Source organism: Tachypleus tridentatus, chromosome 6, assembly GCF_004210375.1.
Source record: "Tachypleus tridentatus isolate NWPU-2018 chromosome 6, ASM421037v1, whole genome shotgun sequence".
NCBI classification, from domain to species: domain Eukaryota; kingdom Metazoa; phylum Arthropoda; class Merostomata; order Xiphosura; family Limulidae; genus Tachypleus; species Tachypleus tridentatus.
Window position 1 is genome coordinate 46,781,442 of NC_134830.1, and position 24,293 is coordinate 46,805,734.

At 35.9% G+C, this 24,293-nt stretch overlaps 1 protein-coding gene across 2 annotated transcripts in view; it reads right to left on the minus strand.

The window, feature by feature from the left end:
• The window catches only part of LOC143252397 (uncharacterized), a 239,930-nt gene that overhangs the window by 144,265 nt on the left and 71,372 nt on the right, over positions 1 to 24,293 (minus strand). The window lies entirely within an intron of this gene.

Below are 24,293 nucleotides of genomic sequence, written 5' to 3' on the forward strand. Positions count from 1 at the left end.
CAATATCATAATATAATACAAACAACGTAAAACGCCATCTGAGTGGTCAGAAAGCATGGATTGCAAAATTCTTTAAGCCTATAGACTCATTAGAATTTCTAGTCTCAATTTCAGGTATCTTTTAAAGTTCCACAAGTGTAGGAATTATATCCAACATTATCAGCTCCCCTAGCTGTGTTTATTCAATGAGCATTACATCTCTACACAAATTCTGTTACAAATCGAGTGATTACCGTCAAACATCACACTGATGTCCAGTCTCGCCCATTAGCTTGTAAAGTGAGAGTTGTAACATCTTTGTGTTGACAATCTTTCAACTTCTTCAATAATCCAAAATTTGACTGACTACTATACAGTATCTTATAGATATTCTAGAGCAAATCACCACCAGAAAGTTCAGAAAGCAATCAGTCAATACCACATCCTTTTAACAATTTCATCTGCTAGTCAAGCAGCCCTTCCATAATGTTTATACGATCAATGTTTGTGTATTGGTTCACCATTAAGTAGTAAAAAGTCAATATCTGACTTGTCATAAACAATAAGAAGCGTGCTGCTAGCATTCACCTCATAATCATCCGAGTTAAGCTCGGGAAATAAAGTGCTTCCAACATCTTTTGACCATTCATCATCTGACTTCTGGTTAAAACCAGTACATAAGAATTTCATCAATGATATACGGCTTTAGGTTGTCAGTATGTTCAAAGTAGTTTTGTGTCCCACATGTTTTATGTAGATCATGGCTTGATAGATTGAGCTGTCTGAGAACAACTCAAAGAACAATCCAGCCAGAACCTAAATCTAAGCTTCAGGCATGTAAAAACAAGGTCTCGGCTCTAGCCCCAAGCTTTCTTTCCTTCACAACGGTCTCATATAATATCTTCCTTATGTGGTGGAGTTAACCAACTGTTGATATATAGATTAATGTACATGTTCTTGTAGAAACAGTGACACAACTGAAGACAGTACATCATATCTATTGGAAGCTGTATATACCAGCAACACATACACAATTTTGGTCAAAATATTTGACCTCTGCTCTGTTGGTCAATACATCATTGTGATGTATATCAGGGCTAAAAAATTAGTAAATATATGTTTTGTAATCTGAATAACTTATTCTGTGAAACCACAACAGACTAATGATGATAAAACAAAGTGAAAATATTTACCCAATCTTCACAAGTCTTTAAAAAATGCTGGTTGCTCTTCCCAATGCTGCTTTAGTACCATTTATGAAGCCTATTCACTAATGTAACAATCACTCATGCATGCTCCATAATCATAGCTGAACTTTGTCCAAATTATAGAGATTCAATGAATGATCACGCTCTAATCACATGGTGAAAACATCTGTTCATGTTGCGAAACTGTTACCTAGAATAATAAAGAAGTATGACGTGATGATGAGAAACCCACTTGAAGTAAAAATATATCTCAGGACGGCTGGTATGGGTATTAACACTTTTACTAATAAAGCAGAGAACATACTGTAACTGCAAGTAGTCCCTTTGTTGTTGTACAGTACCTACTTTCAGGAGCCATTGTTGTACACAGTTTCATTTCTATTCCATCCATATTGAACACAACACATTGTGTTCCAATTCCGTTACTACTTGCATCAGTATTCCATAATGATAATCAAACACTAAAATTTCAAGAAAAAAAATTTCAAACCACACTAAATTGGAATACTAAAAGTATGGTTTGTTTCAAACTTTACGCAAAGCTACACATCTGAAAGGACGAGCATGTTTGGCGGAACGAGGATTCGAACCTGTGACCCTTAGATTGCGAGTGAAGCGCCCTAGACACCTGGGCATATTGAACTAGAACATGAAACGAAACTGAACAAAGAATTTCTGTTGCGGGACAAATCGTTTTATTTGTATGCAACACAAGACACTATTTCTGATAATCTTCTGAGATAACCAACAATATCCGATTCAAAACTAGACACAGCTATCTTTCCCAGCAGCCCCGGCATGGCCAGGAGGGTGCTTGACTTGTAATCTGAGGATCGCAGATTCGAGTCTCCTTCCCACCAAACATAATCGTCCTTTCATTTGGGAGGGGGTTATAATATGACGGTGAATCCCACTATTCGTTGGTAAAAGAGTAGCACTATTTCTGATAATCGTCTGAGATAACCAACAATATCCGATTCAAAACTATACACAGCTATCTTTCCCAGCAGCCCCGGCATGGCCAGGAGGGTGCTTGACTTGTAATCTGAGGATCGCAGATTCGAGTCTCCTTCCCACCAAACATAATCGTCCTTTCATTTGGGAGAGGGTTATAATATGACGGTGAATCCCGCTATTCGTTGGTAAAAGAGTAGCCTAAGAGTTGGCGGTTGTTGTTGGTGATTATCTGCCTTTCCTTTAGTTATCCACTTCTAAATTAAAAACATCTAACACAGGCAGTTCTAGTGTAGCTTTCTGCGAAAATTCAAAACCGAACCAAACTTTCCCAGCATTTACTGCCACCCAGATCACGTGATCACAGTATTCCATATCTTTACATGACAAATATTTCTGTAAAATTAAAGGAATGTTCCACCATCAGCATCAACTCTGGGAAGAACTAGAAATGCCAAGAAGGAATTACCATTGACAGTGTGATTAGAAGTTATATACGTTTCAGGAAAACATTAACACCGACATGTGAATGCGTGGAAACTTTCTAAAAATCTAATAAATAAGCAAATGTTGAGTTTTTCAAAGCTATGAGAAACAAAACTACAAAGTTTGCGTGGGATAGTAGTGTGACGCACAAAAATACGTTAAACTTTTAATGGTAAATTAATATAACAACTGTCAAATGGCCCAAAATAATGTGGCTCTCATTACACAAGATAACAGGGTGCCAGGTTACCAGAAACAGCCTGGCTGTTATTTCGTGATGGTAGGGTGCCAAGTTACCAGAAACAGTGTGGCTGTCATGTTGTGATGGTAGGGTGCCAAGTGGCCAGAAACAGAGTGATTGTTATTTAGTGACGATAAACGTCAAGAGGTCGGAAACAGTGTGGTTGTTATCTAGTGATGATAGACGCCAAAAGGTCAGATACAGTGTGGTTGTGATCTAGTGATAATAGACGCCAAGAGGTCAGAAACAACATGGTTGTTATCTAGTAATGATAGACGCCAAGAGGTCAGAAACAACATAGTTGTAATCTAGTGATGATAGACGCCAAGAGGTCAGAAACAACATAGTTGTAATCTAGTGATGATAGACGCCAAGAGGTCAGAAACAACATGGTTGTAATCTAGTGATGATAGACGCCAAGAGGTCAGAAACAACATAGTTGTAATCTAGTGATGATAGACGCCAAGAGGTCAGAAACAACATAGTTGTAATCTAGTGATGATAGACGCCAAGAGGTCAGAAACAACATAGTTGTAATCTAGTGATGATAGACGCCAAGAGGTCAGAAACAACATAGTTGTAATCTAGTGATGATAGACGCCAAGAGGACAGAAACAACATAGTTGTAATCTAGTGATGATAGACGCCAAGAGGTCAGAAACAACATAGTTGTAATCTAGTGATGATAGACGCCAAGAGGTCAGAAACAACATGGTTGTAATCTAGTGATGATAGACGCCATGAGGTCAGAAACAACATAGTTGTAATCTAGTGATGATAGACGCCAAGAGGACAGAAACAACATAGTTGTAATCTAGTGATGATAGACGCCATGAGGTCAGAAACAACATAGTTGTAATCTAGTGATGATAGACGCCAAGAGGTCAGAAACAACATGGTTGTAATCCAGTGATGACAGATGACAAGAGAACAGAAACAACATAGTTGTAATCTAGTGATGATAGACGCCAAGAGGACAGAAACAACATAGTTGTAATCTAGTGATGATAGACGCCAGGAGGTCAGAAACAACATAGTTGTAATCTAGTGATGATAGACGCCAAGAGGTCAGAAACAACATGGTTGTAATCTAGTGATGATAGACGCCAAGAGGTCAGAAACAACATAGTTGTAATCTAGTGATGATAGACGCCAAGAGGTCAGAAACAACATAGTTGTAATCTAGTGATGATAGACGCCAAGAGGTCAGAAACAACATAGTTGTAATCTAGTGATGATAGACGCCAAGAGGTCAGAAACAACATGGTTGTAATCTAGTGATGATAGACGCCAAGAGGTCAGAAACAACATAGTTGTAATCTAGTGATGATAGACGCCAAGAGGTCAGAAACAACATAGTTGTAATCTAGTGATGATAGACGCCAAGAGGTCAGAAACAACATAGTTGTAATCTAGTGATGATAGACGCCAAGAGGTCAGAAACAACATAGTTGTAATCTAGTGATGATAGACGCCAAGAGGACAGAAACAACATAGTTGTAATCTAGTGATGATAGACGCCAAGAGGTCAGAAACAACATAGTTGTAATCTAGTGATGATAGACGCCAAGAGGTCAGAAACAACATGGTTGTAATCTAGTGATGATAGACGCCATGAGGTCAGAAACAACATAGTTGTAATCTAGTGATGATAGACGCCAAGAGGACAGAAACAACATAGTTGTAATCTAGTGATGATAGACGCCATGAGGTCAGAAACAACATAGTTGTAATCTAGTGATGATAGACGCCAAGAGGTCAGAAACAACATGGTTGTAATCCAGTGATGACAGATGACAAGAGAACAGAAACAACATAGTTGTAATCTAGTGATGATAGACGCCAAGAGGACAAAAACAACATAGTTGTAATCTAGTGATGATAGACGCCAGGAGGTCAGAAACAACATAGTTGTAATCTAGTGATGATAGACGCCAGGAGGTCAGAAACAACATAGTTGTAATCTAGTGATGATAGACGCCAAGAGGTCAGAAACAACATGGTTGTAATCCAGTGATGACAGACGACAAGAGAACAGAAACAACATAGTTGTAATCTAGTGATGATAGACGCCAAGAGGTCAGAAACAATGTGGTTACAATCTAGTGATGGCAGGTACTCAGAAGCAAGAAACCCTTTACATATAATCTGTTGAGTTTTTTGTTTTTTTTCGTGTCTTATGACTGTAAAGCGGTCCAGAAATGAATGAGTAACATAAAGTCAAATAGCTAAAATAACTATGGCATCAACCTATGAAAGACAGAATAACAAAATAAATGTGAAAACACCAGAACTCATCTGTAACGTACTGGCTGTGGAGTAATATGTAGTAATTGGCCAGAAATATTGAATTCTTAATCTGTTTATGGTAAAAGCCCTGGCATAACCTGAAAGACGCGGGTTCGAATATCAACACTGAATATGCTCGTCCTTCTAGCTGTGAGAGTGTAATAATTTGATGCTGTCTTCCCCCTTTTCCCAAAAACGTTGGTGGTGGGTGGTCTTGATTAGCTGTCTCTCCCCTACCATGTAACGTTTACGGACAAGTATAGCAGATAGCACTCTTGTAATTTTGCGAGAAATTCAACTTAAAAAATCTATGGCAAATTAATAAGACTGTTAATGAATTTTTTCTCATTGTTGTTAACAAAGCCACAACAAAGGATTATCTGTTCTCTGTCCACCACGAGTTTCTGAAACCCGTTTTTTGACTAATAATACTGAAGTTGTAATACTAATATGTTGTCATGTGACTGAGAGCAATAGGACAGTCATCAACACCGGCTAGTATTAGAGAAAACCAATGCTACAGTGTTAGTTGGTGTTATGGGTATAACAATAACTCCTTGGCCCGGCATGGCCAAGTGGGTTAAGGCGTTCGACTCGTAATCTGAGGGTTGCGGGTTCGATTCCCCATCGCACCAAACATGCTCGCTCCTTCAGTGGTGGGGACGTTATAATGTGACGGTCAATCCCACTATTCGTTGGTAAAGGAGTAGCCCAAGAGTTGGCGGTGGGTGGTGATGACTAGCTGCCTTTCCTCTAGTCTTATACTGCTAAATTAGATATGGCTAGCGCAGATAGCCCTCGTGTAGCTTTGCGCGAAATTCAAAAACAAACAAACAATAGCTCATTATGTAATGAAAGTTTACCACTGTTATTTTAAATTAATTTTTGTGGTTATCATTTTCTCTGACTTATTAAATTGTTTTATAGATCTAGAATTACTTATTCAACAATTAAAGTTAACCAAATTACTCCGATAAGTCCAGTTACACTTATTTGTAAAATTAAAAATACTTATGATAATTAAACAATGCTCTTGGCTAGTTACCAGCTCTCGTTTCTTCTAACTCATTTTCATCAGGTTTGTACGTTACAGGTTGATATTTGTACAGAACTCGCGATGAACTCTGAAATCTAGGCTGACATCTCGACTTCCATTCCAGTAAAACCCAACATTCACGTCAGTATAAAAAAAAAAAGAGTTAAAATTTATTCGTTATGTCTTCAGGTATTTTAGGCTCAGGTTTTCAGCAACTGTTTATTTTTAGTGAGAGTTTAATTGGTTTGTTGAACTCTTTACTCAGATTTAAACTTATTCGGTTGACTAAAACTTTTCTCAGAAGTACGACCATTAGTTCAGGAAAATACACTTTGTTGGGGTCATCAGTACGTAAATACTAACACTATTTTAATGAGGTTGGAAGATCCATATCTCATGCCAGCTTGGTAATGGTTTAGGAAAATCTGATACAAGCCAATAATAACCAAAAATAACTTTCATAAAACTTCTTTCTGCTTCCAAGATACTTACCATCAAATAAAGAGTAATTCCAGGTACTGTTTCGTTTGAAGTTAAGCATAAAGCTACATAATGGTCTATATGTGCTATATCCACCACATGTATCGAAACCCGGTTTCTAGCACACAGCATCTAACTTGTAAATACGTCACTTAGCAATATATTTCCAAAAATGTACGTTCTGCTCTTCTACCCAGGTCTTGTTTTTCTTCCATTTTTAACATATAGTTAAGAAACATTCGACAAACTCGTCTTCATTATAATTAGTTTTTAGTGGAAGATTTTGTTTTCGTGGCTTAATGGGAAATATGTGTAATTATACGCTAAAAACTGGGTTTCAATACCCGTGGTTGATGGTTGAGCACAACACAGATACAACATTGTGTTTCATTACAAATACAATTTATTTTTAAGAAAACAACACCCCTGGACCCTCAGTGAGTGTCCAGCACTAGTTAGCAATTTGTTCTCAGCTAAAAATAAACTAAAATTAAGTGACAGGACCATAGACAGTTTGAGGATGCTTTCCTCCCTTCGTGAAATAGAGATCAAAGAATTGAAGAAATAATTCTGTCATGAAAAAAGAAATAAACTGAAGTCACCCAGAATATCACGACTTTTTATTTTATTTTATAATGATGTTAGTAAACTTACCGTAATTATTTTTCTAATCCCACCGATCTATAGCCTAGGGTAAAGGAAATGTAGCATTATTCAAAGGCGTGTAATAAGTTACTTAACCGTTGTTTTTTCACGTGAACTAGTCCCATGCACACACTATGAAAGCGTCTCAACCACTCAACGCTAAAAAATACTCTTCATACAGAAATTATTATTTCACTGTTCTTTGTGTTTGTTCTTTACAAACGTTAAATTATATAAATATTCACAGTGACACGTACCATGGGTTGTAACAAAATCAGATACACTATACGTATTAAGATTTCTCCTGATATACTGCAGTTGTCTTTAGGCTTATATATTTTATTTCGTTGTCTTCATTTTATGTTGTTTCTAGACACCAAGAATAACAGAATGTTCGGTAATTCAGGTCCTTTCCAGCACAGAAGGTAAAGCTTATTGCATTACGTCTAAAAGTATGTATCAGAATTCGTAACTCTTCAAGCAAAACAGCGTGAAATAACAATCACGGCTTTGAATTCAATCTTAAAATGATAAATTGAAAAGAAATTATTATTCAAGATATTGAAGAAAGACATGATCTTAAATTATTTTCGTTTTACAGACTTTTATGATAGATGTATTTTACCAACTAAACATGTACTATAATGCGAGAGCCAGGCATGGCCAGGTGGTTAGGGTTGCTCGACTCGTGATCTGAGGGTCGCGGGTTTGAATCCCCGTCACACCAAACATGCTAGCCTTTTCAACTGTGGGGGTATTGTAATGTTACGATTAATCCCACTATTCGTTGGTAAAAGGGTAGCCCAAGAGTTGGCGATGGATAGTGATACCTAGCTGCCTTCCCTCTAATCTTACACTGCTAAATTAGGATCGACTAGTGCAATTCAAAACCAAACCTACTATGTGAGATGTTATTGCTGAAAGCAACAATTGAGTCAGAACCAGAAATGCAATACTTGTAAGCTGACAGTCCATCTCAGAATCTAAAATCACATAATTATGTTTTAACTAAATCTGGCCTTAAGATTGTTGATTTTATTACTTTCTTTCATTAGAGTTGGGAAATATGCTGCCCCACACAGACATTTATTGTGATTATCCATACATTTACTTTGATCTGATATTTTAGTAAAAACTCCCTTCACCAATATCAGGTTAAACCACCTTTCTCTGATGTAGTGTCCTGGACTCATAGAAGAATAATTACCACAAGATGTTGAAAACCATTTGATTTGATCGTGCCCTTTTTATCGAGGATTATAGTCTGCAAATGATGTCGGGAGTGGATTAGGGGAACGAATATAATGTCAACGTTCATGCCAAAGATGTTTAGTCGCAATGGTGGTTGGTTTGGCGTTTAATGGTGCAAAGCAACTAGGCTATCCGCGCAAAACATCTGGTAAAAAGTTAAAACTAAAGTAAAGTATTAAAATTCGTAAAAAGGAATCAAAGTAAAACAAAACAAAGTTGAATTTTTGAATTAAAACTTAAACAACATGAAATCCAATTTCTATCTCTTGTGTACAACAGTAATGGTGCCATCGTTGAGAGTCGCAACGACGGCAAGACAGAAAATGTGGCTTATTATGACCTGAGCGTCACGCAGACAACACATTGGTGCATCAGTCCCAGATAAAAGAAAACGATGAGTTAAAAAACTGTGACCAATGCGTAGTCTAGTTTGGACACTTCCTCTTTCCGATTCTTATGGAAACAAGACGCCCGAAGTCCAATAGCGGGTGTTATTTGGAAAAGCTTGTTTTCACGTTGCTCATTCCAAGTCGACTGCCAACTGGCACGGAACCGAGCCTTGAATACAGGGCCATAGTCCATGTAAGGACACAGGCACAGCAGTGATATTGCCAGAGCAGACAGACTTAGCTGCGGAGTCGGCGAGCTCGTTCCCGCGAATACCAACGTGGCCTGGTATCCAAAACAACTGGAGAGAAATAGATGTTAAAGAAAAATAACCAGTCGGTTTTGAATATCAGCGAGAACAGGGTGTGAACTAACGTGAAGTGATTCCAGGGCCAGTAGAGAACTAAGCGAGTCAGAATAAATAGTGTAACTGGAGTACTACATATCTTCTATGTGATCCATGTCAAGAGGAATGGCGTACAATTCGTCCGTAAACACGGAAACTGTAGAGGGGATCCTGTGTGCAACTACCGAATCACGGCAAACAAGGGCAGAGCTCACACAGTGACCTGACTTTGACCCATCTGTATATATGGGAATGGAAGGATGGTTCGAAAGATGTTCAGCAAATAAAAGGCAATACTTCCAATCAGGAGTATCTGCCTTTTTCAGATGAATCAAAGAAAGGTCACATTTGGGGAGAGTAATTAGCCATGGTGGGATGAGCTGATCTGCGGATACCACTATATCATCCAACTGCACCTGGAGCCAAAGGCTAAAAGGAATAGTGGCAGACCGTCTATTATGAAAAAGTGTGGCCCATTGAAAAAGGAAGACACATCCTCAGGCGATATGCTGTGGTAAAGATCGAAGTTTCAAAGCATACATTAAAGACAGTTGCAAACGACGAAGGTGTAGAGGGGTTCATGGGACTCTGTGTACAAACTCTGGACTAGAGAAGTGCGGGAAGACCCCTGTGCAGAGCCGAAACCTCTGATGGTGGACAGGGTCCAACATTTTCAAGGCTGAAGTCCTGGCAGAGCCATGGACCAGAGACCCATAGTCTAGTTTTGATAAAATAAGGGTACGATAGATTTTTAGCATGGAATCTCGATCCGCCTCCCATGATGTTGAAGAGAGGACACGGCGGATGTTCAGTGCCCTTGTACACTTGGCACATAGCTGCTTGATGTGTGGAATAAAGGTCAGCTTATGGTCAAATATAAGCCCCGAGAATTTTGCCTTAGGGACCACGGGAACCACAGCTTCACCAATACGTAGTTTAGGGTCAGGGTGAACACTCCATTGACAGCAAAAGTGCATGCAAACAGTTTTGTAGACAGAAAGGTTGAAACTTTTGGCTGTGTTCCACGTCAATAAATGATTGAGGGTAGTCTGTAGCTGTCGCTCAATAAACCTCATGTTTGATGACTGACATGAGATGTGGAAGTCATCGACGAAAAAATCGTTTGCAATGGTAGGAGGTAGTTGTCCACTGATGTCATTAATCTTTATAATGAAAAATGTAACACTCAAGACACAGCCCTGAGGGACTCCAAGTACTTGTAGGAAAGAATGGAGAAGTATCGAACCCACACGTACCTGAAATCGCCGATTCATTAGAAAACGATTAATAAAGATCGGTAAATTGCCTCGCAACCCATACGAGTGGAAGTCTCGCAAGATAACATACATCCACATTGTACCATAAGCTTTCTCAAGGTAAAAAATTACAAAAACAAGATGCTGTCATTTGAGAAAGATTTCTCTAATTGATTTTTCAAGTCGAATCAGGTAGTCCCTGGTGGACCCCTGAATTCGGAACCCACAGTGAGTGGGCAAGAGGAGGTTGTTTGATTGGCGGATGCCGATAATAATGGCGATGCTCAGGGTATCAGCAACTTCCTGGTCATCAGAGAACAAGATTGAAAGGGCAGAAGTACACTGGCCACTAACCTTTCGAATTTTTCTCATATTACTTTTGAACTGGTGGTATAATAAATGCTAGAGGTGTATTTAATTCAAGATTCCTTCTGGCTTTGACGTCCTGACCTGCCAAAATGCAATGCAGTTTAAAAATGTGGGATACCTATGAAAGATATCCCAAGCCCTTTTTTGAGCTTTTCTTGTTGTGCAACAGACAGAAATCCACCAAGGATGAGGATACTGTGGGAAATACGTCGAGGTTTTAGGAATACACTTAGCAGCTGCCTGGACAACATAGTCAGTTACTGTTGCCACGCGGTCATCTATTGATGGCTTATACCCGATGGCAGGATATCAAGTTTTGAGAGAGCTTTGAAAGAAGGCCAGTTAGTGTGGAGAATGTGGCAGGGAGATCTTATATTTGCGGCTACGTTTTTTTCATTATTGGACGAAGATCTATCAACCTCCATGGATCCCGCCCTGGGTCGGGTAGGCAGGCCTCTGTCTACTGACAAAAAATTTAAATGATTGAGGGCGTGGACGGATGGTCGATTTACTTTTCTGGGCTGCAGAAAAGGATGGACCCGAGGAAACATTTGAACCTGAAGGAAGTGAAACAGGACAGTCACTGGAAGGAGTGGTAGGGACAGAGATGGAAGTAGACATAGATGTGTTAACGATTTTAATTATGGAGGGCACAAGATTCTTAAGATGTTTTGCAAACGATCTGTTGGAGGCACGGAAAGATCTGTTTGCACACCCACTGTATAAAAGGAATGGAGTGCAACATCATATGTCCGAGATAAAATTGGGGCAATAATTTCAGAGCCTCTGAGTAGGTGATATTATTAACAGTTTCTAAGCATTGCATCTCTTTCTCTGCTACCCATTTAGGACAAGAAATAGAGTAAGAGGGGTGTGAACAACTACAGTTAACACTGTGGTTCCAGGTTTCACTTGTAAGCGTCGTGGCCTTTACCATCACAATGAGCACATATCAAAGAATCACGACATGATGTTTTTGAGTGACCAAACCGCTGACACTGGAAACATCTGAGAGGGTTAGGAATGTGTGTGTGTGTTTTCTTATAGCAAAGCCACATTGGGCTATCTACTGAGCCCACTGAGGGGAATCGAACCCCTGATTTTTGCGTTGTAATCCGTAGACATATCGCTGTACTAGTGGGACGCAGGTTACGAATGTAAGGCCGTACCTTGCAGTTCAGATAACCTGCTGTGACTATGGCAGGAGGATGTGATGATGCAAACGTTAATACCAGAACATTGGTAGGTCCATAATTCCATCTTTAAGAGTGAAGATTCGGCGTATTGTAGTATTTTCATTTCTAAAGAATTTAAAAATTACAACCCTTGGTTCAAGAATATTCCCTGCACCATAGGAATGAGCATTGAGTATACACTACTTAGGACCATTATCCAGTCTGTCGCAAGTCAACTCCCCTGATTAATGTTACACGAAAGTTGTTATAACAAAATAAGTTCGAATTTGTATTCGCAATTCGTATTAATGGCATAGCAATTGAAACTCTTAACCGACGTCCAACTGAAACTGTTAATTAACATTCATTGAAACTGCTAGACGACGTACAACTGAAACTGTGAGTCATCGTTCAATTGAAACTGTAAGTCGTCGACCAATTGAAACTGTTATGCAACGTCCAACTGAAACCGTCAGCCGAAATCCAATTGAAACTGTTAGCCAACGTTCTTAATTTTGAAAAACGTACCAGACGAGAAGACAACCAATTAGTAGCACCCTACTTGACTCTACGGGATTAATTATCAATTTTATAATGCAAACAAAAGTTAAAGTGCAAGGAGTATTTTGTGATATTGCACGGATTCGAATCCGGCTCATTACCTGTAAAAGCTAAATCACTACTAAAAAACCAATCCGCGCCGAGAATATATTTCACAATTAAAAGTCTGAAATGAATTTTAATTTTCAATCATTTTCGAGAAGTCAACAGATATTCTCGAACTCTTAAACTTGCAAAATCCCAATACTGCTAGCTGTAATCCAAAATAAAATACTATAGCCAAATACTTATTTTACTTTTAAAGAGTATTTAAACTTAGCAAGTAATTAACAACATCTTCCTTGTTACATCACTCCTATTTTCACTCGTAGTTTTAATTTGTAAGATCAATTTGACACGAGAACTGCAAAATGGTGAAATGTGTCATTATCTGTCTGATGAAGAATTCACTAGACGGCACAATACAAGTCTAAACAAAAGATTCAAACGTTCTGCTGTGATATTTACAGACGTTCCCAGAACTTGCGACTCAGTCGTTACGTAGCTGTTGTCAAAAAAGATGTATAGTATTGTAAAGTTCTGGTGATCTTCTGAGGAGATATGCAAAATAATCTGTTGTGGTTAACAACCCGAGTCATCTCTACTTAAGCAGTGTCACCGCCTACCTGATAATGATAATATAAGAAACCCGAGCTGGTCAGTATGGTTATATCACAAGAAAGACAGAATAAAGTTCAAGATACTACCTAATAGCGACACTTAATTATCTTTTGTTAGCAAACGATACTGAATGTATGGTGAACAATAAGTGAAACAAGACAAAGATAGTTCTCATGTTTCATGCCTGAAATGAATATATATATTACTCCAATCGATTTTCAAGCCGTCACTAATTTTTCACTATAAGTCCAGAAAAAAGGCAGCTAGTCATCTCATTCTGCACTTTCATCAGTAGGAGTAATTATAACCGTGACGGATAATCTGGCAATTCAGTTAACAATAGTTACTTAATAGATAGCGCTTGGTGCTGTATTTTTGTCCTTCTTCTCTGAAGTAAGAATGGCTATTTTGTTTTTGAAATTTCGCGCAAAGCTCTTCGAGGGCTATTTGCGCTAGCCGTCCCTAATTTAGCAGTGTAAGACCAGAGGGAAGACAGTTAGTCATCACCATCCACCGCCAACTCTTGGGCTACTCTTTTACCAACGAATCGCGGGATTGAGCGTAATATCATAAAGCCCCTACGGCTGAAAAGGCAAGCTTGTTTGGCGCGACGGGGATTCAAACCCACAACCCTCAGATTACGAGTCGAACACTTTAATCATATAGGCATGCCGGGCCGATAAATAAACTAATAATTTGATCTAAGTAAAAGTTCTTCTTCCCTGTGTGTTAAAAAAAACACACACACTTACGTGATAGAAAACAATATTATTTTGGAAATCTTCGCATCAAAATTATGGAAAATCCATTATTAAAAACAAAACTACTTTTATGAAGTTTAAATTGGCAGCTCAGTGAATTATTAGACGTTAGAAATTTAAGGAGCTGTTGGTCTTCTTTCACTATGATTTTATAAAATATTTTATTAAAGGTAAAACATTGAGCAAAAACTTACTATACACGTATAAAGTGAGTAATTACTCATTGTTCTACCTTTCATGATGGTTTTTGAAACTAAAATCTATCATAAATCGATAACATAATGAAATAAAATGTGAATATTCTAAGAACAACTAATATCTCTATACATAAATATATGCTGTCACGAGTATTCCTCCGATTTTGACATTTATCTACTAATCCTGTTACCATGACAACTCCCCAGAACCCTTAGGTACAGCGTGTACCTGTAGTGGTATCCCTTGGAGACAGGCTTGTTCGAAGGTTATATTTGGAACGCTCTACAAACTTGTGCTGTAAATATTCTAACTTTATCTAAGCAAGTGTATGCAAGTAATAATAATAACACGGATTTAGAAATCAATGGGAATTAATCTGTTAGTCACTGACGAAGTTAAGTTACAATCTGGACACAACAAGTGAACTTCGATTATTATTTGTTTTTGTAGCAAACTGTAGACAGGAATTTTCTATATGGCAGTTGTTTTCTCATTCATTCCACAAACGGTATAAGCAACTTGTTCACTGAGTAAACCGCTAGCAGTTCTACCTTCTGTCTTTGTTTTTTATTGTTGTTCGTCCGTTTATACACAACAAATAAGGTGTAGATTCTTGTTTTGACGTCACTACTTTGGGCACAAAACAAATGGTACGGAAGTTAGATTTCTTGTCACTCTTCACGGTACCTCATATTCACTCACTATACTGTAGATATTTATTCAGCTAACATCCAACTGCTTGATTACCTTGTAGTTATTATTTTAGGTATTCTCAATACATTATTTGTTAAGGTAAATTTATTAATCCATTTCACAGGTTATCAGTATTTTTTATGTTCATCTAACAAACTGTAGATACCCTCCCAGATAATAAAAAGATGCGGTTATTCCAATATCCATCTCATAGATTAGAAACAGCATTTTCAATTAACAATCAAACGGCAGTAACGTTTATCCGTGAATGGTCAATAAACTACTTAATTTTTATGGTGAAATTAAGGTCCGAGGTGTTGCTGCTTTATAAAAGTATTGATTTGGACAAGTAAATGGAAGTTGGAATTTAATTGTGATAAACGCAAGATAATGCACATGGGTTATCATAACTTGAATTATCAGCAAACAGAAAAATCTGGAAGGGAATACCCTTAAGAATGTCATGAAATAAAGAAATCTTGATGTAATGGTTGATCAGTCTTTTAAGCCATCCAGGCAGTGGGCTGTTGCTAGTGGTAGTGCAAATAAAATTTAGGTTGTATCTACAGAAATACTGAATACAAGTCAAAAAAAGTTATAATTTTATTGTTTATGTCAATAGTTTGTCTACATTTGGAATATTGTGCTCAGTCTTAGATTCCTTACCTTAGGAAATACACTGGGGTTCAGAGTATGGTTACTAAGTGGTACGTGAGATGGAGGGGCTTGTCGTATGAGGAGAGACCAAGATCCCTAAAAATGTTTTCTATTGTAAAAAAGAAAACTTTGAAAGGATCTGATTGGAATATTTATGTTGTCCATCAACATCATGTTATGTCATCAGTAAAAGAGAATTCTGATCCAAGCAACTATAAGAATAACAATTCTTAATACAGAATAATGATAGCAGTATTAAAATAACAATACTTTATCCTACATAATGAAAACAGTATTTTCTCCACTAACAATGCTAAGATTAAAAATTCTTTATCCAGATTAATTAAAATAGTATTTTCTCCACTTACAAGTCTAACAATAAAAAAGCTTTATCCAGTATGATGAAAACTATATTCCCACTACCAAGTCTTAAAAATAACAATGCTTTATCAAGCATAATGAATACAGTACTTTCTCCACTCACAAGTGTAAGAATAGCAATAATTTATTCAGCATTACAAAAACAGAAGTTTTCTACTAAAGTCTAAGAATAACAAACAATGGTTTATCAAGCATGATAAAAATAGTATTTTGTTACTTACAAGTCTAAGAATAACAAAGCTTTATCCAGCATGAATAAAACAGTAATCTATCAAGTAACAAGTCTAAAATTAACAATGCCTTATCCAGGATAACGACAGCAGTATTTTACCACTAACAAGTCTAAGAGTGACAATGCTTTATCCATTATAATTAAAACAATATTTTCTCCAATAACAAATCTAAGAATAACAGTGCCTCATCCAGCATAATGAAAAAAATATTTTTCCAATAACAAGTCTAATAATAACAATGCTTTATCCAACATAATTAAAACAGTATTTTCTCAACAAATAAGTTTAATAATAACAATGCTTCATCAAGCATAAGAACACCAGTATTTTTTCCACTAACCAGTCTCAGAATAACAGTTTTTCCAACATTATCAAAACAATATTTTTCCATAAACAAGTTTAATAATAACAGTACTTTAACCAGCATGATTAAAACAGTATTTCTTCACTAACAAGTCTAAGAATAACAGTTCTTTATCCACCATAATGAAAAGAGTATTTTCTCCACTAACAAGTCTAAGAAAGCCTCAACCACGTATGTCAAGACGGTTGGTATGGATATTAAAACTTTTATTAAAATAAAGTGCAGAACTACATTTCAATCCTCTTAGGTCATCTTCAAGTTAACAAAAATTATTTTTTTTGATAACAAATCTAAGAATAACCATAAGTTATCCACCATAATAAAAGCAGTATTTTTTTCCACTAACAAGACTAAGAACAACAGTGCTTTATCCAGCATGGTAAAAATAGTATTTTTTTTTCCACTAATAAGCTGGAGGTGATAATGTAAAATGAAAGCACCAACATGGTTTTTTGGCCATTAACTGCAGGAATCTTGTTCTATGAGAATATTTCACACATTTTAGTTTTTACTCAACCACTTGTTGCCATTTGGTGTTCATTTCCTTGAATCTTCTTTTGTTTTATCAACATACAAGAAAAATAAATTTTCTTTCAGTTGTATACCAAAAGAAACATTTTCTCCATTTCACATACTATCTGGATTCTTGTCTGACAATAGGTTTAACTTTCCTTAGCTTTCATATTTTTGGTATACTTTTTTTAAGTAGACTACTCCCATTGCTTTGTTCTTCCAATATGTTGTAAGAATTATTAATTCCCTCAAAATACTATAAAAGTCTCATGTTTCTTCCAGCAAAATTGAGACACATATATATTTCCAGAAATAAAACTGTAAAGAATTATTAGAATGGAAAGTGCATGGCACGAAACCAGATTATTTAAAAGTATTGAAGACGTAAATTATGGTTTCTTTTAAAATTCACGCAAAGAACACGAGGGCTGTCTATGCTAGCCATCCCCAATTTAGCAGTGGAAGACTAGAGGAAAAGCAGCTAGTTATCACCACCCACTGCCTACTCTTGGGCTACTTTTTTACCAACAAATAGTGGGATTAACCATCACATTATAATGCCCCCATAGCTGAAAGAATGAGCATATTTGGTGTCACGGTGATTCAGACCCACAACCCTCAGATTATGAGTTGAGAGCCCTAACCACCTGGCCACGCAGGCCCCCTTGAGTTACGAGATGAACAAGGTATGTTATATAGTACAGTAAAATGTTTAATTATATAGACGACAGTAAGAGGAACAAGTAATGATTCTGCAGTGAAAAAGTGCTCTGCAATACACTATAGTTAAGAAGAGTAGTTAGTCTGTGGTATAAAAAGGTAATTGATTAGTGTATGGTAGACAGTGTAACTACTTAAATTACAGGTTTAATGACATCTTCAGATTTTGAAGTGAAATAGAAATTATATTAAAGTCCATAACTTTATCTCAAAGATAAATGAAATAATATTTAAAACAGCTTGTGAAAATCAGTTAAAAGTTCAATACAAATTAATATACAGAGATAGAAAGAGAAACAGACAAATATTTTGCTCACTTTTAAGAATGAGATAATTATTTTGGAAAATGTTTTTATTTTATTTAAAATCTCCTGCCCAGTGGCACAGTGGTGTGTCTGTGGACTTGCACTACTAAAAACCAGATTTCTATACCCATGTTTGGTAGGTAGGGCACAGATGGCCCTTTCTGTAGATAGGTATTTAATTCCAAAACTTTCAGTTAGTAAATTAAAAACCTGTATTATAATTACAAGTATTCATAAATTACAGACAAATATCTTATTTTCACAACAAAATTTTATATCTGTAACATTTAAAATCATACTAGCATTCTTAAAAACATTTTGGAAGGTAAATTGCACAGCTTTTATCACATAACGTTATTTCCATAGTCCTGTCTTCAACTAACAAGTACAATTATTCTTATGTAACATGTAAATCTGACTTTACTTTTATATTTTAAGGCATCCTCTAGTGATAATGTGCAAACTTATTTGTTGTGTGTAAAAGAATAACTTCAAGTTTATTTCTTTTAATATATTTAACTTTTTGGCCATTTCGAGGTATTTACCTAATTAGTCTAAGAATGACATTCCTCACATTATCTGAACAGTGTTATTTTACAAGTTTTTAACTTACGGTTTCATTTACGAAAATCCCTGTTTGCTTGGGGAGAAAGGAAGATAAAAAATGGATATAACAGTACAACCCCTCCAGAAGTATATACATATTGCTCGCACTTAGTAACCTTTTATTGTCCTTTATTATAGTTACCTAAACCTACACAAGTACTGAAAAACTGTCCCTCATTTTGAACTGATGGATAAAAATAAAGGGATATAAACAAACAGCATTCACCGTCAACTCTTTGGCTATCTTTGTCTGACCGAATACTGGAATTTGACCTTCAATCTTTTAATGCAGCCACAGCATCAAGATGCAGAGCCATGAATCCCCAAATTTACAGTCAAGGCAAGCCAGCAACTAGGATTGCTGATCTCTTAATTGAGACATAAGTAATGAAACATGTTTCTGAAAATGAACGTTGTACGATAGTAGATTTTTGTTTGTATGTGTTTTGTTACTGTTTTTGTTTGTGTGTGTTGTTACTGTTTTTGTTTGTATGTTGTTACTGTTTTGTTTTTAGTTTGTGTGTCTTGTTACTGTTGTTTTTAGTTTGTGTGTTTTGTTACTGTTTACTGTTTTTTGTGTGTTGTTACTGTTTTTTGTTTGTATATTGTTACTGTTTTGTTTTTTGTGTATGTTGTTACTGTTTTGATTTTAGTTATAATTGATACAATGCAAATGATTAAGCCAACAAAACAGCAGTTTTCATTTTTTAACGGTCTTTGATTTATTTCCTGTATCGAAAGTCAAATATCTAATCAAAATATCAAACAAAATAAGCTATTAAGTCTTAGTGGAACAATTCTGTGATAACAGACACAGTCCTATATATAACAATATGGGGCATCATTACAACTGTAAGATCTCTACTCTGTAATCAATAACTGTCAAGAACAAATTGATAATTCTGGATTAGTTGTGGAACCTGAAGACAAAGAGAACACTGTGGCTCCAATCTGTAAAATATACTAATTTAAATCTCATTTTCTAATTGACAAAAAAATATCGATTCAAATAACCTATTACGCTAAAATTACCATAAGCAAAGTAAATTATATAAAATTTTTAGCTGAAACGATTTTTAAATCAAAAATAATAACAGAGGTGGCTGTAAGTCGCTCAGCGCAACATATGAACTTGAAGGAGTCACTGAAAATCTATAGATTTTTAGTAAAAATGTATTTTCAAACATTGAAGTCAAATACAATGTTGCTTAGATATATCTTTTACCTTGCAACAAAATTCCAAACTGTCAAATGACAGCCTCTGATACAGAACCATCAAGCAACGGTTTTCGGAAATAAGCATGCACAAACTGTATCCAACACTGTAATAACAACAATAAATGGTGAATATGTACTGTTTCTTGGGTTGGTTTTTTTCTCAAATAAACTGGACATTATGTGGTTAAATATACAAGTTATAGTTGCCATCGTCTGAAGAAATCACGTTAGGTTAAATCCACCTGTCACAAGTCTAACGCCCTTTGCAGATTAACTGGCCCTTCAAGAAATGTTGTAACCTGAATCTTGATTTGAATCCAATTGTTATTATTAAGAAATATTTAAGGTACTATTACATACAGGCCATATAATTATACCATAACTCCCAATATTTATAGTTATCAGAAGTCCTACTGATTCCAGAGGATTCTCTGTGCTTCTCTGAAAATGATTTTAAGCTGAAAATATAAATTTTAATGCTTCAATATATTCAATTATCTAATACAACCGGTTCCACAAAGGAACACTGAAGTATACTGACAATGGGGGACCTATTCATCTTCTACTTTCAAAGACCAATTCAAGCATAGATTAACTCAAAACGCCAATCACATTAACAAAACATAACCTTATAGTTAAAATCACCCCAAGCACATTTACCCTGCACAATGAACAGAAAAACTAAACGTTTGTTTAATTTCAAGCCCCTGAATAGTTGTGAATTTTTGTTAAACTAGAAGTCAATTAGCAGTCTTAGAGAACACATAATGTGGTGTAACTACAGGAGATGAGCCCTCTACATTTATTCTCTTTACTGCTGGGCCACAGAAGAACTGTTGTCTTTGTAACATGGCAAGTATTCAACATAGGGTTATCAACAAATATTTTACTATTTGTTTTATGACAGCGGTAGTAAGTTTGTGGAGTTACAATGCTAAAATGTGGGGTTAGATTCCAAGTGGTGACCATAGGAGATAGTCCATTGTGACTCTGCTCTATAAGAAACAAACTGCTTTTATTATGTAATTTTCTTTTTCCTCGTGGCCCATGTTCCTTTTAATTATTTTGCAAATCTTTCATTTTCTCATATTACAGAATAATGAGTTACTTATTGATTACAGTCTCACCTGCGAGTACGATGTCATCAAATACGCGTCAGTTTTCTTCAGTATTTCAATACAAAAATGCAAGAATATTAAACTTTACTGAGAGCATCACAACGATTACTAGCTAGTCTTCTTTGTGTTTGTTACAGCAAAGCCACATCAGACTATCTGCTGTGTCCACTGAGGAAAATCAAACCATTGATTTTAGCCGTGTCAATCCCAAGACTTTCTGCTATCCCACCGAAGGACTAAATTTCTTTGATACAACGGAAGGTAAAGGGGTATTTTTTCCTGTTGTATTATAAAATAATTAGGTGAAGATACTGACCTAACCTGAAGAGCCATGATATTGTGCTATAGGCCTCGTCGTCAATGGATGTGACAGGTGTTGTGTGTTCTTCTTCGCTTTCAATCAGAAGGACTTACAAAATAGCTCCAAGCTGCATTTTTCTTCTTAAGAATAAAAATCATCAAGAAACTTACATAAGAAAAGCTGCTATACCAAGACTAGCAAGGAATAACTTGTGTAGGTTATTTGTAGGGTTTATCTACATAGATTCATCACTATCTAGAATGTCAACATTGGTCCTCAGTTATGCGTCCTTCTTATGCATTAATGTTTCATCCTGCTACATAATGGCTTCACATTCACGTGAACGGCTGGACAATTATCGAAGTGAGACGAAAAGCACGAGCCTTAGATAAGTGAGTAAATGTATTTGCTTATTTTAATTACCATAGAATATTAGGTAAGGCAAACTACTTTCGCCCTACAAGAACTATCCTCAACAGAACTCCTCTCACAACAAGTACTTCCCTGCACACTGTAATTCCAATTGTAATCATATAACTGTATAATAAACGATTCTATTTGAACACAAACAACAGGTTATATACTGCTGGAATGAACGCATCTTGAGAAATGTTTTGTAATTTAACATAACATGCTTAAGACAAGATTCTATGCAATTTCAGGGAATATTCTGGGGGCAAGTAAATTGGTAACCGTTTCGTTATTAGTAGGTGTTTATTTTAATTCTATGTTGAGAAACAATCCAGGTTAAATATATTTCACGAGAGAAACCGAATATTTCTCAAACCTGGGAAACGTCAGCTTATCTCTGATATATATATATATATACATATATACGTGTGTGTGTGTGTGTGTGTGTATTATTTTATGTAGCCTTAAATATTACAGAATTTATTTAGTAAATATTTTATTGTTAACCAAAGTTTCTGTATGAGTTAGGCCTAAATATCTATGTTCCATTTTGTCAGCTTTTTTTTCTCATATTTTTCCTTCTGTTTCCTATGTAAGGTAGAATTCCTATAAGTTGGCTACGTTTAACTGTATTTTTTTAATCTTATCTATTAAAAAACCCATATCTTGCACAGTATACTAAGATTCATTCCACAATAAACAGGCGTTCTTTCAAAATTTAGTTCCAGTGTTTCCTTCTGTTTCCGATGTAAGGTAGAATTCCTATAAGTTGGCAACGTTTATCTGTATTTTTTAATCTTATCTATTAAAAAACCCATATCTTGCACAGTATACTAAGATTCATTCCACAATAAACAGGCGTTCTTTCAAAATTTAGTTCCAGTTTACTGTAAGTACCAAAAAAATATCATGTGAAATATCGTAGAACAATGACACCATTCCACACTACTCTTATCTCTAACGTAAGTTTCTCGAAAGGTGTGGGAAAAATGGATTTCAAAAGGAGGAACGAAATTCCCCTGAAGAAAGCGTTTAAAGGACAAAGGATTTCCTACCATTTGTAACTCGTGCTTCGATATCTAGTAACATTCAAGATTCACTAAATAATCATATCAGAAGAGCTAGAAAAGTTTTATCGATAGTTTTCTACGTTTATCCCCTCCGTAACACAGTGGGCTGTCTGCAGACTAACAACGCCATAATCCATGTTTCAATACCTAGCCCATTGTGTAGCTTTGTGCTTAAATACAAATACATATTAACTTAAATATTTAAATAAACGCCATTTTCTTCAAAACATCTAGATAAGCACTAAACTAAACGTTATTCGATTGATATCAATCTGAGATTCACCACTGACTACAAAAATCAACAATTACATAAATTCACTCTAAGTCACGTCCATACAGTTAGTTTTATATAAACAACAAAAGCTAGACTTTCGCAGGTCGAGTTGTTATTGTAGCAAATATCATTCCATAAATGCTTTTTTAAAGCTAAGTTGGTTCAGTATACGACAAGCTATTCTTACAAATGATATTTTGTAACTGTTTTTGAATTAGTACTGTTATGTAGGTAGCATGACTTCCGGTAATTAGATTATTTGAATTTGTACTGTAATGTGTGTAACATGAATTCCGGTAGTTAGGTTATTTGAATTAGCACTGTACTACGGATAACATGAATTTAGATTAATTGAAATACGAGTCTGTTAGCAAACATTTAAATCCAAGTTTATCCAGGCGTTTCTGACACTACAATGCAAAGAAAAATCCCGCTAGATGTCTTAAAAATAAAACATTTGTTTTTGTTGTTAAGTGCAAAAATTATACAATGAGCTATCCTTTTTGTGCTCACAACAAACACCGATACCCAATATTTAGCGTTGTAAGCCTTCAAGCTTACCCGCCGACTCACAGAGTGACTAGTATATATATATATATATATATATATATATATAAAGGTAAAAGAGAACATATTGCTTAATGCAAGTAATCAACCCTAGAACTTATACGTTTATGAAACATATATTTTCTCAATGATTAGATAACAAATGTCTTGTGGGGTCTATGACTTTTTGTTAAGTGAACCCCTAATAACGTAGAAGTTACACAATAAAATATCACGAATATTATAGTTATTTTTTAAATATATTAGTTGAGTCCCCTCCCTATTTTACGTGGAAAGTAATTTATTTCACTCAATGTTTATACAGTTTTTTACACACTGTTGTAACAACAAGAATTAATTCGATATAATGCAGTATAAAAAGACAGGCCTATTGAGGGTCAAAGTTAGTGCAGTTCTGAAAGGACCATTCAGTGTAGGAGCTTACACTAAAAAGTTTCTTTGGACGCAATAACTTCAGTAGTATGTCTCTCTCCTTGGTAATTAATATTTTCACGGATAAACTAAAAAAAAATCCCAAAGTTAGGCTTAGTGAAAGAAGACAGGATAAATTCGGGAATCTGTACAGCCGCGAAAAAAATAT